Here is a 15672-nt window from a genome sequence, read left to right on the forward strand (position 1 = left end):
TCGTGCTAAGGAGTATTTTCTTTTCTCTTTTGGTAGTTTTAAAGTAGTGTAAATATTTAAGGTTCAGTGTACTGTGGCTCCAGCTAGGATTTCTAGCTAGATTGGATTCTGTCTATTAGAGGAAATGGAAACTTTTGCAGAAATGTTTTGTGGAACACTTTTTCTGAAGCCCTGGAGGACTGATATCATTCCTATTTTCTACTACTATGGTTGACTTTTCCCCTCTTTGCTTCTGTATTGTATCTCCCTGCATTGTCCCCTAGTTTTTCAACAGAAATATTGGTTGGTCTCTTGGTCTCACTGACGGATAAAAAGAGATATTTGTGTTATACAGGAACAAGGACTTGGGTGTACATAAATTGATACCCAGGTTTATGTCCTTTTCATAAGACTGTCCTGTTACTCTAGAATTAATATGGCCTTAAAAATGACATGAACAAGAGAAGAACTTGATTTACTGTTCTCTCATGTTTCTTTGCTTTTTGCCTCTCCCTCCCCCAGACTCATGGATTATAAAGTAAATAGTCTCTTACTAAATTTCAAATAAAGGGTTTGATAGTTGGAAATCTTACATGACTCATGAACGGTAGGTGTGAGTAGGGGATCACAAGACACCCTCTCACCTTTATTTTGACCTTATGGAAAGATGTAGTATTGCTACACTTAGCATATAGTGGACATACAGTTTCTTGCACACTCTTTCTATCACCTTACCACTTTAAATTTGGGAATATCTTGTCACTAGGTCCAAAATTTTATGAAGGAAGTGCTACTTTGGGAAGCCTGCTCTGATGTAGCAGCTTGTATTTAGTTAAAACACTTAATGTTGCTGTCTTGCATTTCTGATTTTCTGCAGCTCTAGAAGCAGTATTCATATTCTTATGCTCACATATCTGGTTTTAATTGTGGTTTCTTAGCATATTGAGAGAATATTTTATGTTCGATGCACTTATTTCATGACTGAGCTTTTATGGCTCCATATAGCTTGACTTGTCTTCCTAAAGGTTTTAATTTTGTCTTGGGATTTTACAGATAAACAGCAAGCAGTTAGCCTTGACTTTAGCTCTGGATTTGAAAGACTTTTTTTTCTCCTGCTCAGTTCACACTTAATGGTTTCAAATGCAGACAGAAATGTTAAGCGAACAGTTTAGGGGTAGCAGTGGTATAACAGGCCTCTTATCCTTAAGTTTTGTTTTGCAATACCAGACTGGATTGGTACTGTTGTCTGCTGTTGCCCTTCACCATGGCCTTCATGGTATCACAGACTGTAGTGCTTTTCTTGCTGTTTTGTTTTGTTTTTTTTTCCTTTATACCCCTTACTCTTCTCTAGTATGTTTGTATGTCAGCTTTTTTTGTTCAGTGACAGATTACTTAGGGTAATATATTCCATTATGCTTTGTACTTTTCAAGTCCAGCTAATTGGGATTAATTTCTTCATAACCTTGAAGCTGAGCATCTAAATTATTTTACTGAGCTTTGGTTGAAGATTGATTTGTAGGATGAGCCCTACACTGCCTTTTTGTATGGGGTGGAGTTTGCAGCACTGTAGGTGATCTACAACTCCATAAATGTGGCAACAGTGCAGTAACTCAGTCTGGAATTGGAGCTGAGCAGGTAACAGTGTAATGATTACAGAAATGGTAGCTGGGAGGTATCAAGAAGTGGTCAGGAAGGTTCATCCAAACTCCCTAGGACTGTTTTGCTTATTTAAGATCTGATACATGCTTGGTAACAGAAATAGTGGTACCTAATAGGGGTACAAACAGACCCTGTCGTGTGATCTCTTGACATGATGAGCCATTGTATTCATTTTTTTTCAAGATTGTGGCTTCAGAAACTGAAGCTGACTTAGCATTGCTTGCAGTTCAGGGAATATATGACTTTTACTGAAAGGTGTCTTTTGAGTCAAGGCAGATATTGTTAGGCTGAGGGGAACATGACTGGATGTCTGTTTTTATAATAAATGGGGGAGAGCCTTCACTAAAATTACTTTCTTTCTCTAGTGTCCCAGTTTCAAGTAACTTGCGCTGTTTTTCAGAGAAATATATGTAGCTCTTGACCATCAGGAAGGAACTGTAGGCAAAAGATCTTTAATGCATATATATTGTTTATGTTCTAGCTCTCCCCATCATGCCATGTACAAAATGGAATGTGATTCAGGAACAGACCACTGTGTTTAGATATTTGTGTAGATTGGTTGAAATCCCTTGCTTATAGGTTGGTTATTTGAATGGCCATTTGAGAGGCTTTGTGTAGTATAAATGCTTTGAGTTGCACACTGCTAGTCCTTTAATGAATATTGGCACTGGGGTTGTGTTTCTTTAAAAACAAAAACTAAATTTCAGTAAGATCAGTAGTTTGCATTACCTACCCAAAGGCGACTGGGGAGAATTAAGTGACCACTGAAATAGAAGTTAAAAGTTAAGTTGAGGGGATGTGTAAGACATAGGTTGCATCCCTTATCTGCAGTAGAAGTAGGCTTGCTAAGTGTTCTTACAGGTTGCTGACCTATCTTTTAGATGTGGTTGCTTAGTTTCCATAAGCACTTTTTTCAGTGACAGGAGATAAAAGTTGTAGAGTTTCATAGAAGTAATTTGCAAGACTAGAGTGGAGAAACAGCAGCCCTTAATGACAAACACAAAAAAGCAAAGTCAAATGGTCAGTGCATTTTGTTCCCCTGTGTTGTACCCATTCTATGAGAATAATGCTTATTTGACCCATTTTTATAACAAATTTATAACTTCTCTGTACTTGAGCAATAAATAAACCTCTTTCATATAGTGACTTATTGACTGCAGCCTCAGATACCATAGTATAGAGTTACTCAGTTTGTACCTAAAAATATTAGACTTCACAGCTCAATGTTGACATTCAGAGCAACAGAAACACTTGAAGGCTTCCACCTTTTAAATTGACTTATCAGATATGTGAATATAAATCTTGGCTTTTCCAACAGATTGAACAGGTTGTAGTTTGTACTTTGCTCATCCTTGTAAAATAAAGATAAACTTTTGCTTCAATTCATCACATTTTATAGCATTGTTTTTCATTCAAGATACTTTTGTTTTGAAACAAGGTAATAAAAATGTTACCGATTTTATATTTTTTTTTCCATTTCACCCTTATTGTTTGTGAAGGGTGAACTTTTTTTAGCTTTCACTCTGCAACCTACCCATTAGTTTTTATTTGAAAGGGGGAAAAAAGGTATATATGTATGAGATACCACAAGATGCCAGGTACTTAATACCCTTGAGGTGCATTTTGAATTCCTCATTATAAAAGCATTGAGAGAAGATACTGGTCTTGCCTAGCTAGGACTTGCTGTTGTTTGTGTGACTTTTTAGCCAGAATGTTCCTGGCTATTGCCAGCCAAAAACTTCATACTGTTAATCAAAATGAATGGATCTATCTGTGTCATCCTCAGAAGAACAAGTTTTGCAGGTATGTAAAACCTTGTGCAAACATCTGAGATGATGGGAAATTGTAAAGGGAATAATCAGTGCTCTAACTTGAACTGAAGTTTTTTGAAGGACAGCTGTAGATTGACAAGTGACTTTTCTGTAGTGCATTCTGCAGTAGATACTTCCTTTGCTTTGATCAGGAGTTTGCTGGAATAAAAAGAAAACCTGGATATAACAAATTGATGTAGGAAATACTGATACTGTAGTGCCTGTTTACATCAGTAATAGCAGTGAGATTTTTCAAGTTCAAACTGCCTTTTCTGCAATCCTTAATTTCCAACAGTAATATTATTACTGTTTAAGGTTTTGGTTTTTTTTTTTAAATCTGATGTTTGCGTCGGTAGACTTAATAAATTTAAAGATTTTTCTTTTTTATCTGTATTTTCAATACAAAGCAGAACTGCAAACCCTGCTTGTATCTCTCCCACAGTTAGAAACGTGCTTTTGAAATTATTTGTTGAACTCTAAATAGGAACATAAGACCACACTGAGTGACAGGTAGTCATTCTAGGCAGACTAGATGTCGGTCTTTCTCTCTGTTTGGGAGTTACTAAAGAAACATTTGTAATCTAGTTTCAAAAAACCCTTGATGTTATGTATGGAAAGGGAGAGGGAAGGGAGGATGTTGGAAAGCTCTGTTCCAGAATTTGAGATTACTTTTATAAAAAAGCTGAATGAAAATAGGTTGCTTTAGCTAATATCTTCTGGTAGTTTCATTTAATAGGAAAATAAGCCAGTGTGTATTTGAAGATAGTTGTAGTTGACTCAAAAGCTGTGCTCCTTAAGAGTTCTCTTTAAATAGTGTCCAAATTAAAGCCTCTGTTGTAAGGCTGATACTCAAAAGTTGTTTTAAAACTTCTACAGTTTTAAATTGTATGTATTTTAATGTTTCTGCTGTCACTAAGATCTAGAAACTTTATTATAAATAAGGTTTTTTTGTCTAACGAGCTTCTGTATTAAAAGGAAGCACCATGCTTGAGTTACACTTTACTATGACCTATAACAATCATTACATTTTTTTGCTGCATTTCTGATAATGGTTTGCCTGGTTGATTGGAAGGGCTGATGAGAACTGCTTCTAGAAATCTCTGATAGAAGAAAGAAGAGAAATGGCTAGAACATCAGCTTGCTTTTTCTCTCAGCCTCGCTGAAACAACACAAAACAGATTTTATTCTATTGCAGACTTCTGATGTTTTCACTCAAAACTACTCCAGTGCTTACAGAAGAAGCAAATTGTGTAAAATCTGATGTTGAATGTAGTGGCACTCATGCTGTTGTGGACAGCTGATACTTTTTTTGGAGAATTTGAATATACACAGCAAGGAAACAGTCTTCAGGTGGACAGCAAGTAGCTGTGAGATGGCATTTAAAGAAAGTGTGCATCCAGTTACTGTAGATCTTGGGCAGAGTGCTCACATTACCCCTGTTCTCACTTCTGCATAGGAAAATAATTCATCATCTTATGTAGTGGTCTGAGGCGGCAAATATTTTCAGAGCCTGTTAATGAAATAATGTAGCACCTTTTGTTACGTTTTATTTTAACATCAGCATAAGGGAAAGTAAGAAATGTTAATTTCCACAAACTAATTAGTAAGTATATGTGCCATTTTTATGACAAAAACCTGTTTGCATTTAAAAAAAATATTGAGTGAAATATTCCTGTTTTGGAGTTGACATTTTGTAGTGTGTAAGAACAGTGCACTTTCCATGTGGGGATTTTTTGTTTGGTGTTTATTTTTGTTTTTTGGGGTTTTTTTGTTGTTTTTTTTTTCTTTAAACCCAGAGCTTTAATTGAAATTTGCCTACTATTAAGCCCATCACTTACGGGTAAAATATCACTGGAAATAAGAAGAACATTCAAGAATACATGTGAATATGACAGATCAGAATAATTTTTAGTTTTAATAATTTTGTTGTCAGAATTGGGCTCATGAATAAAAATGAAGGAGTTCATAGTCAAACTGCTTTAATCAGGAACCAAAGCTATTCTGTTTTCATAGTTTAAATTCGTTATGATCTTCTGTAATGGTCCTGCTAAACTAGCCACAGGGTTTATTGTGACTGTTGCAGACAACTTCCATCTCTTCAGCTATGGCTAATTGTAGAGGGCAGAAATACTCTTCAGTAGGACTCAGTGAAACTGAATTTTACAAATCAAAACCACCAAAGCACCACAGTTGCACTAATGTCTTAGTATAGTAAACCTGGAGAATTTACTTCAAAATATCCAGACTTTTACAATAAAATCAGCTAATCCTCATTCCTAAAAGAATAGTAGGCCTTAGAGAATAGTAGGCCACTTCATGGTGCAGTAGGTCAAGAGCACCAGCTGAGAAAAGATGAAGACTGTTAAGGAACATAGTTCTTAGCTGGACTGTGCTGAAAAACCCAGTTCTTAAAAACTCTATCTTTCTGTTAAAGCTCATTGATGAAATACAGAACATTGAGTAATGTTCCCTTTCAGCTAGTAGCAACTGTAATTAGTTAATACTGGCCTGATTCTGAAAATGAATCTCCAAGATTAATGATAGCCTTTTTTCCTAGAGAATCTAGTCTGGAAGGTTTGCCTCCATGCTGAAACACATGATGAGGTGTGAATCAAAAGAGGGTGGAATGGGAGGAGGAGAACTGGACTTTCACATGATGGTACAGCTACTTGCAGAAGTATTTATTCTTGCGTTGATTGGAAGCTGAGATTTTATTATCATGTAGACACGTGCCCACTGGTTTTTTTGTGGTTGGGTTGGGCTTTTTTTTTGTTTTGGGTGGGTGGGTTTTTTTGTGGGTTTTTTTTTTTTTGTGTGTTTTTTTTGTGTTTTTTTTTTTTTCTTTTTTTTTCCTGGCACGCTATTTCAAAATGTGTTAAGAAGCTGGGTTATTTTCTTCATACCTGGATTTCTCTCATTGATTGGGGTATGGTACATGTGTCCAGAGTGGGGTGAACGGCTTGGAAAGCGTTAGTTGATGTTGAGGACAATGTTGAAACACCAGCTCTCTGACTGTTCTTTGAAGCTGAGTCAGTAGTAATTCTGGAGAGTGTGATGTTAAAGTAGTTGAATGCTGTTTTAGCAGCAGTGAGGAGACAATGTATCTCACAGCTGTAGTGCTTGCTGAGAATTTGTTTCTTAGGAAGAAATGGAAGTCAAAGGAGTGCTCACCACCACCTGATAAGTCTGTACAGTGGTCCTTACACTTGCCTTAAAACTTTATTTTAAACCAAAGGAATAGCCAGAGTACATTTACTTTTGCATTCGACTGAAGCAGATGTGAAGTTTTTCAGTTCTTCCAAAAGTAAAAAAAATACTGTATTGGTCTAGTTTGAAGTTGGTAAAGTTTTTCCACTGCCAAAGTTTGGAGTGCTGTGGAGTAAAATTGATGGAAATAAGGAGAAGCAGAATGCAGAGAAACAACACAGGATGATGTATAAATCCTGTAAATGAACTCCTGTGTTGTCTTGGAATTTCATTTTATTTATATAGTTTGAAGATGTATCTCTGACATTAAAAATGCATAAAGTTGACTTTACTAGAGAGGGCAAAACATTTTTCTAATATTTCTCAGTTATTGCTGGCAGTGATTGGCAGAAGAGGAGGGAGTGAATTGCTGTTACATAGGGCTTACAGGTATTGTCCGATTTCCTGGGAGGCTTGACTGTTGCAGTTACGCTGCCAGTCATATCAGTTCTTTCCTTTGGCAGGGAAGCAATCCTAATTATTTAGCTCTTGCAAGTTTGATAAAATTACTTCTGTGAATATGTAAAGAGAAGAGAGGCCCAGAGGAATGCTTCAGTAGCTCTTCTCCCCTCAGTCCATGCTAGTCAGCCTATGGAGCATGGAACCAGCCATAACTTCCACTGCTCTTTGCCACAACAATAGTTAGGTGATGTAAAAGACATCAAAGAACAGTGGGGTGGAAAGGGGAGAGCTGGAGGGTGCACACTGGCTGGGAGCTACTGTGGGATAGAGAATTGGACTAACTGGGATGGAGATAGGACATTTGGCTGTTTGTTTAGAGGGACCAGATCGCATCATAGTTCACTGAATGGTCTTCTACGACTGTGCTGCCCCATCTTGAATAAATGGTACTGCTGTGGGTGTAAAATTGTTGTCTGTAATGATAGCATTGAAACTGTTTCTCTGAAAGTAAGGAATCTAAGGAGACAGTGTTTGAGGTATTCTCTCCAATACCACTAGCTGTTTTATTTTCTTGCCTGATTCACACAAAAAAACTTACTCATTTCCTTCATCTATGAAACTGACATCACAGCAGGTTCTTATATTCTGACTGAGTTGGTAATTTAGAAATATATCATGAATTTGAATTGATTATAAAACCGCTCAACCTTATGCACACTAGTATGATAACCCTATTATCTAATAGAGTACATCCCTCCATCACAAATAGGAGAAAAATCTGCTGTTACAACTTTTTGAGATTGAAGATGTTCAGAATTTGGAATGAGATGGTATATATTTCAATGGAAACATTTGAAACATTTTGTTAGTGTCAAAAAGGAATTTTGGTTACTTCTTTTTCTGCACTTCTATGCTACCAGACTGAAAAGGATACACCTTAAGTCAGTGCAATGAGAATGGTATTTTTGAGGGGCATAGGTAGGAGAGGAATGCATTATGAAGTTGTAGGCAGAGACAAGTATGTTACATTTTGGTTAATGGGGGAAATAAGGACTCTGATGAGATAAAGTGCTGTTAAGAACATTATCTGGCCCAAATAATCTCTCCCTGAATCAGGCTTATTTCTCAATGCAAGAGATGTGCTCTCTCTCTGTAGTTGAGTTTGTTTTCCGTAGTATACGCATAATTTTTAAATGGGGGTGAGAGAGGAAGCTGAGAAGTAGGAGAAATGCCACATGCTTTCTAAAATAATTGTAGGCATTACTGTAGCTATGCACCAGAGGGCTGGGATATTAATCAGTATTTTGTGATTTAGCACAAATCCTGAAGTATTTAAAACTACTCTGTGCATCTCTTGATTTAAGTATAGGCTGGTGTTAACAAATGGATAGAAATCACTGTAAAATTAAGCTTTAGATCTTCCCAGAATTTAGACATTTCCCTCTGTATTTTGGTGGGATTTTTTTCATTCCTCCCCATGCATCCAGACCAGATTTTTTATGTTATCCTGTAAAGGTGTGGAGAATCAGCTTTGTAGTCAGAACATACAACAGTTTTAAAGCTTGGCTGGAAGCAGAATTTGGGGTCGAAAATGTGTAGTGGCTGCTTAGTTACTTATGACATTGAAAGACAGTTTTGAAAAACAGAATTGAAAGTTGGAGATAAGCATTGAGCTCTGAGTTCTGCCCTTCAAAAGACCTTTATTTTAAGGTCAGTTCTGAAAATAGAACTTTAACAACATGTCAAAAATAGCAATAAAATAATGTGAAGTGGGCTGGAGAATCAAGATTTACATCTGACTGTGGTCCTACAGGTTAAGTAGATGCTTATTGGGCTCTATTTCCTCAAGTGTTAGGTTCTCATGACCACTTTCCATTCCTAATTATGTATTTCTTCCTTTTTTTCTCTTCAGTCAGTATCAAAGGTTCATTTTACTCCAGCCCAAATACTCCATTGGACAGCAAAGGAAGTAGAGGGACATCATTGTTTGTTGTTACCACAGTTATTTATGCCTTTAAACAGTTCTCACATTTTATGTGGAACACTGAGCTCCTTATAACTTCCTTAAAGACAAGCCTCAGAACTGTCATGTTCTCAGTAAATGTGAGCCCTTTGATCCTGAAGAAGGTAGAAGGCAGGAGACAGCAGACGGTGTAACTCCCCCGAGTGTTACACTTGGCAATGTTTCAAACACACAGTTTTGATGTAATTTATTTCTAGGTTGCTAGTAGCTACCAGAGTAGGAGGAATGGTTCTGCAGAGGCAGTAGATATGAAATCAGTCATTTTCTGCATCACATCCCTATTTGCTATATATAATGACCCATTGCTTTATTTCTTTTTTTTGTGCACTTATCATTTATTCTGCATTCTCCTCAAACCATGGTCACTAAGAGACCACTGAGAGCATTGCATTCATAGAGAATCTCCTTTTTCTTTGCGTCCCTCCACCTTGTCTTTGCTGTCCTACACATCCAGACTCAACAGCAAAAGCTGGTGCTTTTCGTTGCCCAGGATTTCAGAGAATCAAGGTGAAGCCCAGCTTACATTCTAGGTATGTTCTAGAAACATGAAATTTTCCATCTTAAGTTACCTGTTTTCTAATGCAGGTAATTGACATCCTTCAGCTGTAGTGAACCATGGGCAAAAGGTGGTAGCTCATAAGGCCAGCATATTTGATAGCTAAATTTGGCAAGCTGTGCCATCATCAACTTTATTTTGGAGTATTTGTCATCCAGAGGAAATCAGGGGTTTTTTTAAAATTGATACTCAGCATATAGCTTCCAGACATACCTGTTTAGTCTTACTCATCTATGATTCTGTAATAACCAGTGTGAGAGATGCTGGATGAGTGCCAGTAGATCATGGTTTCCTTTTTCCTCATTTTCTTTCTTCTGCTGACACAACTTCTGTTGTGGTGACTTTTGTTGCTCCTGTTGTTTTTTAAAATGGTGGGACATTAAACAGTCTTCATTTTTAGATTATTTAAATCTAGGAGCTGTACCACTGTAATTAGTATTGTATACACTGACTGTTTAAACAAAACAATTTAGCATGTCGTCTTGAAAGCCAGGCATTTCTTGTATTTGCTGTCACAGGTCGTGTAGTGAATAGAGTGCCATTTCCAGTAGAGAAACGCATCATTTGGCATAGGATGATGTTAGATGCAACCTCTGTAGAGAGAATTCATTCTGTCTGTGTGTATACCTGTCATTTGCTCTCTTGGTGATAACACAACTACTGTGCTTAGTTCATCTGAAGATGAAGGAATGGAAAGTCCCTATTTATAATCTTACCTGTGGAAGAAATCAAGCATTCTTGCTCAGTCAATGTTATCTCAAAGATTTTTATCCTCAGGCTGAAAGATTGTGGAATAAAGTAGTGATGCAGGTGCACACCCAAAGCAGAAGGTACAGTCACTACACACAGGTTTGGTTTTGAGAACCTGCCTGAGCTTTTTCAGACAACACCTTCTTCTTAAGAACCAGCAATTCCTGCTTTTCTGGATTTCTTCTTGTACGATAGTGCTGTCTTAGAACACGGCAGCAAGAAATTTAACATGACTAGGCTATGCTTCAGACAGTAGTCTTCAAAACACTGCTCCTTTGGTTTCCTGGCTAGCTTCTCACCTGTGATTTATGTGGCTTGTTAATGCATTCCCTTGCTGCAGTGCATGTAGATTGAAGTCATCCAAATGTCATTGAAAATTTAATGTGCAGTCTTCTACAGCTGCTTTGTACCCATGCTCAGCATTTCTAGAAAGGAGCACCCTGAAACTTCTTTATCTTCTGGCTGATTAGTGTCTTCTGCTTTATGCAAAGAGAGGAATCCAGGCCAGTTTTCTGGAAGACCAAGATCTTCCTTTTTTCCCAGCCCACACTCCAGTAGAGTTGTTATGCTTTGTGCTTAGTCCTTGAGTCCTAGAAGGATGCTGCTTTATTATTTGGCTAATCAGTGTTACTAATATTGGATCATGCAACTGCTTTTAAACCAGTTGAAAATTATTGTGTTGATCCGTATGTAAACCACAAAAATATTACTAGCATATTTTTTTTTTTCAAATCTAACAGTTTAAGATAGAGAAGATTCCTGTCACTGCTGACTAGTATCATCTCACTCCGTTCATGTGTGCTCTGTGTGTGCGTGTACAACTCGGCAAATATTCTAGCCCCAAACTGTTGAAGCCATGTTGAACAGTAGCTGCTGTAGTCAGTGGAAAATTAATGTTCTTCTCATGCAGCATGATCAGAAAAAGTGTACATGCTCAATGGCAGCTGTAGGTTTCAACCTTGTGTTTCTGTGAAATAGTAAGCAATAATTCTTAGGCTTCTGAGGCTAAATCCATGCATGGGCTGTAGAATAATCTTGGTCACTTCAGCTTCAGGTTTGGATTTGCTTGAAAGTATTCATTGTCTTCTGGAGTCTGAATAGCTATCATCCAGTTAGGTATATAACTAAAAGAGCAAGAGAGTTTACAGAAGCTACTCTTAAAAATACCAAGAGTAATAAAGACTGATGTTCATAATGTAGGTTTTACAATCTTCAGTTACAAAATGGTGAGCACAAACTCCAGATTTGCATATTTCAAAGTAATTCATAAAGGCTTACTATTTAAATATCTATTTTCTAATTTAAGAAATCATTATTGTATTATATGATTCAAAATATAGAGCATATTCTCCATGTGAGCCAGTGCCTGAGTTTCAGTAGGAGATTGCTGGAAAATACTGAATTTCATTAGAGCTCCAGTAAAAGCAAAGCTACTCATGAAAACCATGCACACAGAAAAACTGTTGTGAGGGTCAGTAGGCAGTGGGAGTTAGTGCTGCAGTGGGAGGAAGGGATACTCTGCAATTCTGAGAATGCTGTGGGGTCCAGAGTCTCACTGAAATAATTTCCTCAGGAGACATGTTCTTCATGTCCCTCAAAATGTTTAATGGCAGACAAGCTTTTACTTATGCTGCTGCATACAGATGTACTTGTTAAAGCATGTTGCTCCTTTTTTCATAGCATACGAGTGATTAACAATGGTTTTTCTTCCAACATTGGGGTACCTAGCCTGCTTTTATGTAATATCACACAGCTTTTGCCATGCTGCACAATGAACTTCCTCCTCCAAATTTCAGTTCATTTGGAAACATAATGAAATATGCCCTACACAGTTGCAGCTTTCCACCTACACATGAATGACTGTGAGGAGGGTTTTTTTGCTGGTTTTATTTGGTCCTGTGGTCTTGACTCTTCTTATGTAGCTGTGAGCAAGTCACTTTCCCTCAACAGCGGCAAAAACATGATTTTGTTCTGTTTAGCTGTGAAAGTGGAAGACAGATGTGTCCTCTCTGCACCATCAGCAGGTACTTGCCCTCTCAGCAGGGGCTCCTCTTGCTATGCTACTGCACCATCAAAGACCTGCTAGAGATGGCTGAGAGCCACTGAGGGACTCATTTGGGCTGTTGAGCCCTTCAGCTTGTGGTGCCTGGCTAGCTTTGGTTTGAGGGGTGTCAAGAGAGAAACTACCTTTTACTTTACAAGGCAAGCCCTTTAAAAAAAAAAAAATCTAAAAATTTGGAATACATGGTGAGTTGTATGGTTACTCTTTAAGATGGTATCTTAAGTTTGGGTGCAAGTCTTTATATTTTATTGTAAGTCATGGCCAAATCATAAGTAATTTACCATGTGTACCTTGGATTTAGTGCTGTTCGTTGTCACGTTTCCTGCCCTACATGGGGAAATGTTGCTGCTTTGCATGACATTGCACTGCAGAGTGACGGAAAAGTGGCACACTCAGGTCTGCTACTCAATCAGTCTACCTCATGGCAGGCTGGAAACATATGCCCAGAGGGCATTTGTGTAGTTCTTCATAAACACACACTCTAGCCTGCCACAGATCATGGCCAGCACACCAGAAATCTTAAAACAGGTCGTGGCAGGCGGGTTTTGCTGTGCCAGCTAGTCAGTCCAGTTCTTGCCTGAGCATCAGCTGCAGGTTCAGACCTGCTGGAAGCATGAGTGTATGGAGAGACCAGCCTTAAAGGTTTATTGAGCAAGTAGGAATAGACAATTAATAAAAAAGTTCTTAAATTGCTATACTAGTCCTGTGTACTGGATTTGTATTCAATTCAGTTTGCCACCATAGTAAACCCTTTTCTGCAGCAAGAGTGCTGTTTCCATTGCTACTTCAGGTCTTGTTTTCTGAGGGAATTGGAAGCAGCTCACCAGTGATATGAGACTGACATCATTACTTTGCAATTTGGACATCAAATCTGCTAAAACCCTGCTTTTCTAAGACATTGTAAGGAAAACCAACTTTTTAAATGAGAAGTTGTACAGGTTCTTATTTTAGGCTGTACAAATGGAAGTAGAGGCTGAGGTTTTCTCTAGAACTCTTGGTACAAATTTAAAGCAGTATCAAGTTTGTGAGAGTGGATTTAGTGTGAATAAGAGAGAAGATTGGACTGTCTGTCATACAGGAAACCCAGGGTAATGAACTTGGTGAAAATATACCCAAGTGACTTGCATTCTGACATGCAAGAAGCACATGGCAAAAAAAGGGAATTTAAGTGATTTACTACTTGAATAATTCTATTTCTTTTGACACTGTGTAAACATGAAGAATGAAGGAATTTTTTGCATTATTTGCTTTTTCCCCCTAGTAACAAGTCTACTCAATTACTCATGATTTTGTTTGTAAATATCTTAGTAGTAAATTACTGTAACAACATTTAACTTACTGTGTTTGCCTCATGACCTGATCTTCCAAGGTCATTTCATTCACAACTGGATAGGAATATAGACATACAAAATGGAAAACCCCACAGATACTCCTAGAGCTCTATATAAATCAGGATAATGATTTTAAAGATCATTTTAGTGAAGTATAGATGACTTGAATGCATGAAAGATGCTTTTAAAAGCTAAGACATTTTTGATTGAAATGATGTCACCAAGCGTAATGAGTACAAGATGTGTTTGGACAATACTCTCAGGAACATGGTGTGACTCTTGGGGTGGCCCTATGCAGAGGCAGGAGTTGGACTCAGTGATCCCTGTGGGTCCTTTCCAACTCAGCATTTTCTGTAATTCTGTGATTGCTAACCCCTGATACATGTTTTATCAGTAGATCACAGAAAGATGTGCATTAGTAGGGTTATTGCAATCTGTAGGCTTTTGGGAGCAAAATAGTTCATAATGGGAAAGAAAAGTTGAGAAAAACACTATAAATGTCTTCCTTGTTCTTTTTAATGTTGTTTACTCTTTCTATGTTCTGCTTTCTCTCTAGACTTTTTTTTCTCTGGTTGCTCATAATTTCTTCCCTGACAACCTCTTTTAACACCTTTTTTACTATAAAATAAAACCAGCTATTTGAGCAATTTGGAATTGGGTAAATAATGTAAAAAACATGTGGGCGTGCCAAATTTGCTGCCTGAAATTGATTGATAAGGGACTTTTTCATTATGAATTTTTTCTTGGAATTGTTCAGTGCTCTCTGTTGGTACCACTTTGTTAAGGCAAGTTTTTTAGTCACACTGTTTTAATACTAAAGCTTGAGAGTAAGCACTTTTTTTAAAAGCACTTTTCTCTATAATTCTTTAAATTACAGGATTTGTATCTATGCACATTTTTCGAAAATTTAGATTATGATTCTTTCTTGTTGGTCATGGGAGAGGTGCAGTTGTTTGCTTGCTTCATGCATAGTAGAGTTTTCACGGGAGATATTCCCACAGGGCATATGAGGGGCAAGTGAATTAGAGTATCTACTGCTGCTGTATAGTTCTCCTTTCCAACTTTGCCTTTCTTATGTTCCCATCCCTGTTCCTGAACACTGCATTTGAAGTATCTATTTCACACAAAAGGAGAGAAAAACAGAAAAATCACCATGCAGCATATCAACAGTTTGTCTTACAGAGTTATTATCATTAGTCATGTAAACTATAGTTTCAATTCTCAGTTGACACTGAGCATATTCAGCTATCATTAAGCAAATCAGGCTTGTGAATACTTATCTTTGAGCTGTAACTTAATGCTCCTCTTGAGAATCCATGTATCTAAAATGGGTGGTTCAACCTACTTAATGAAACTGTGAGAATGAGTTGACAAGCGTAATGTGAAACTGTCTAGCTGATAAAATTCATTAGCGTGTACACATATTGGATGGCCCACGGCATTTCTTGACCTCTTTTGAGAACTATTCTTTAAAAATCTTCAAAAACCACATTCTCTTCAAGTGAGACTGTTCTGAAATTGTAAGGTGGCTGCCTTTCACAGCTTTCTTTGGGCTGGATAGGAATAATTTATGAACTTGGAAAAGACAGACATGGATCATTGAAAGAAGAGTAGTTGGAAGAATTTCTTCAAAATGTCCAAGATGAGCTTTGCACAGATAGACCCTACACTGATAGATGATTTAAGTGAACAAGGTTACCACTATGTGCTCACCTGGAGCAGAAATTCGGGGTCCTGTATCTGCATTGCCTTTATTTATTTCACCCTGAATAAAGCTAATACAGGTCACTAGAATGCTTTGAATGAAACAGTTCTCATTTTCTTTCTTTCTTATGTCACAGGTTAGCACGGAG

General features: G+C 37.5%; 1 protein-coding gene across 1 annotated transcript in view; it reads left to right on the forward strand.

The window, feature by feature from the left end:
• RPRD1A (regulation of nuclear pre-mRNA domain containing 1A) overlaps positions 1–15672 on the forward strand; it is a 44279-nt gene that overhangs the window by 15595 nt on the left and 13012 nt on the right. The gene's annotated exons all lie outside the window — the stretch shown is intronic.

The sequence above is a fragment of the Aphelocoma coerulescens genome, chromosome 2 (genome assembly GCF_041296385.1).
Source record: "Aphelocoma coerulescens isolate FSJ_1873_10779 chromosome 2, UR_Acoe_1.0, whole genome shotgun sequence".
In the NCBI taxonomy this organism is placed as follows: Eukaryota; Metazoa; Chordata; class Aves; order Passeriformes; family Corvidae; genus Aphelocoma; species Aphelocoma coerulescens.